Raw genomic sequence first — 3409 nt, 5'->3', positions numbered from 1 at the left:
ATCAGCAGCAGACCCCACGTGAGCCCAAGGGCAGCGCTGTGAGCTCAGCGGGCCAGGAGGAGGTATCCTGCCTGTACACCCACACCCCTGGGGGACTTCCTCCTCCAGCCCTTCAGCCAGGCCCAGCCACAGGGGAGGGGTGGCTGACGGGCCCCCTCCCAGGCCTGCCCTCCTGCTTCCCTCAGCCCCGGACCCAGCCACACAGGCCCTTTAAGACCCAAACACCCCTGAGAGGGGCCATGTGAAAAGCCCGGTGCTCCCACATGGACTGTGGGGATGAGCTTCTAGCCCCCCAACTTCTCGCCCCCCACTTCTGCCCCGTGGCCATGCTTTGCCTCTCTTCCTAGTACCCTTCACCCCCTTGATGTCACATCTGTTGGCCCCTCCCCTGCCCCCACCCCCCGCCAATAATGGAGGATTCAGGCTTTGCACACATGCCCGGCATGTAGTAGGGCTGGTAAACATGTTGAACGCGTGGGTGGATGGATGAGTGGGTGAGTGGGTGCCTGGCAAGAGGGCATAAGGGAGGCTGGGTCCAGAGGGGGCCCCTGTTGCGTCATATGTCAACCCCACCCTGGCTGAACCCCACACACTCAGGCTGAGAGGATCCAGGTGTTTGGGGCTGGTGCTGGGCATCCAGGCAGGTGCTACCCAGGAGGGAGGGATGGTGACCATGTTGGGCCAGGCAGGAGTAAGGATGCTGGGATCTGGGGAGGGTTCAGAGACTGTCTGTTCCTTTCTCATCCTTTCCCCATCATCTGTCAGGATTGGATCTGAAGTGAATCTACTGGCCTCACCTCCCTGGGGCCTCGCAGGCCACACTGCCCTCCCTCAGGTCGGAGATCGCACCCACCCCCCGAAGCAGCCCCCACAGCCAGTCCTGCAGTGGGACTTCCACACACACACACACAGGGGACCACGCCCCACCAGAGCCCCACGTGGGCCCTGGCACCATCTCTCGGGGGCTGTTAGGAAGATCCTGGCCTGGCCTGGGATCGAATCTCTCAGTGGGAGCCCTGGTCCAGCACACACTACAGTGAGGCCCTGAGGAAGAGGCACTGTGTCCAGCCCCCAGGTCACTCTGACTGCTACATGGAAACACATATCCATCCTCCTGGGCCAGAGGCCTCGCCGGCACGTCCCCCAGGCCCCTGCAGCCTCCCAGCTCTCAGCACCACGGACAGCGACACCCACCCACCCCACCCCCCTCCCCGCCGCCCCCCCTACACCCCTCCAGCCTCAGTCATGACCAAATGCCTTCCCTGGGGCTCCTGGGAGAAAGCCCATATTTGAGTCTCTCTCTTTGCCCATTTCTTTCAGCAAAAGTTTTGAAGGCCATAAAGTGCAGGAGGAATGTGAGAATCAGGACCATTTCTCCAAAGGGGATGCGCCATCATCTTCCCCCACTCGCAGGTGGGTCCAACCAGGCCTCTTAGAGAGATGCCCTTGCTGACTAGCCAGAGGCCACACCGACGCTGGGACCAGGGGTGGGAGAGAGGGGAGAGGGCAACTGAGAGGCCTCGAAATCACTGAACGTTCTCCTTGCAAGGAGGAGTGGACAGTAGCACAGAGGACGTAGAGACCTGGCCTTCCCCGAGACATCGGCCAGTCCCCCTCCAGGTTCTGGATTTCAGCCACGAGCCCAAGCTGTGCTGTGCCAGGATCAGTACCTGCTGCCCCAGCAAGTTTCCTCGTTGCCTGTGTCCCTGACGTCCCACAGCCCTGGTGGAGGATTGTGCTGTCCAGAGCCAGACATGCTGACAGGTGCCCTTCCTGCCAGGGCTCTGCAGGGTCCCTTCTCCCTCGGAGCCAATCTGGCAGGGGCTCAGCCCCACTCCCCCACCTTCAGGGGCCCCGCTGCCGTAGCTGGGATTCCTGTGAGCTGGACTTTGTCCTACGACACTTTGCAGCATCTTTTCAGACGGTATCGATCCACCTTTGGCCAGCCTCCAGTTTCACAGCTTCGCGTGCCCCTGCCTCCCACCCCACCCCCACCTGCCTCTCTGCTAAGTGGTTAATTATCTATAAACACACTCCAGAGGAGGGCAAAGTGCTCTGCAGGGTGAGGAAGCTGCTGGGGATGAATGGGATCCCCGGCCTCGCCTCTGCTCCCTAGTGTTCTGTTGGCCCAGCAAGCGTGGCGGGGGGTCTGACGGCCCCTGCTGGCTGGCACCTCTCTGAACCTCCGTTTCCCCAGCTGTTAAGTGGGGATGGTAACAGTCCCCGCTCATGGGGCCGTCGTGAGGGTGGAGGGGTCGGGTCGGCCGGGCACTTGGTATCTGGCTCCGTGTCTGGCTGGTGCTGAATGGTTGCTGCTGCCGCTGAAATGACCATTAAACAGGAACCACCTGGCAGCTGCCCTTTTGCTCTCAAGGGAAGTCCCCTGCGCCGACAGCTAAGAGCTGGAAGCCGGACGCAACTCAAGTGCCTTCATAGGCCAGACAGGGGGCCCACGGGCCAGGCCAGGTGTGGCGCAGGCCCAGGGCCTTCTCCTTGCCACCTGTGGGCCCTGCCACCTGCCCTGGGGGCTGCAGAGCATCCCAGGGGCCCTATGCCCATGGACCCCCACGCAGGGCTTCCTGGCCCACGGCCTCACCCAGGACGCCTGCCGGCCCTGCCACCCCTGAGGCAGCGAGTCGGTACATTCTGACAGCCCGCAGCACAGAAAACCCTTTGTCCCCGCCAGCCGGCCACCTGCTAATGAGTCCCAGCCTGGAGGATCACGGGCTCCCGCCTGTGGGGCAAAGGGTCACAGCATCCCTCAGAGGAGGGGGCGGGGGCGGGGGCTGGCCATGCTGAACGGCTGTGCGTGAGGACGGGGGGCAGGCCCGGCGGGGCTTCGTGACCCTCCGAGGGGAGCCCTGAGTCCTCCTGGAAGGTTCTCCTCTTTCTCCTTCGCCTCCGAGTCACCTTGTCCTCTCTCGGGCCCTGAACCTGGCCCTGCAGTTCCAGACGGCGCTCTGCCTGGGGTGGGAGACCCCACAGCCTGCCAGGTCCCCCTGGGCCAGTGCGAGTGCCACGTCGGGGCTCCTCCTGCACGTGAGGCCTGGACCCGAAGCTGCCGCTCCTGTGTGGGTTCCCACCATGTCTAGTGCGACCTCACACGTGTGTCCCCAGGTCCCCCTCGGGACCTGCCCTCTGTGAGCACAGCGGGCTGTGTGCTCTGGGCCTAGCCCCAAATTGCTAGTTGAGGGTGTCCATCACCCCGTCCAGATCCTGAGCCCCTTGAGGCAGGCAGCTGCCAGGTCGTCCTGGAAGAGGCACTGGGCAGGCCACGGGCACGTCCTGCCCAGACCAGTCTTATCCACTGCCCAGGGACCTCCAAGGCGTGGAGGAGCCCCTCCTGGGGGTGGAAATCGGAACTTGGTCCTCAGAAACTGGCCCTGCCAGCCCCGAGGGAGGGGAGAAC

The sequence above is a fragment of the Lipotes vexillifer genome, unplaced genomic scaffold (genome assembly GCF_000442215.2).
Source record: "Lipotes vexillifer unplaced genomic scaffold, Lipotes_vexillifer_v1.1 scaffold1798, whole genome shotgun sequence".
Classification (NCBI taxonomy): Eukaryota; Metazoa; Chordata; class Mammalia; order Artiodactyla; family Lipotidae; genus Lipotes; species Lipotes vexillifer.
The sequence above is the reverse complement of the archived record's forward strand: the minus strand, read 5'-3'. Positions refer to the sequence as shown.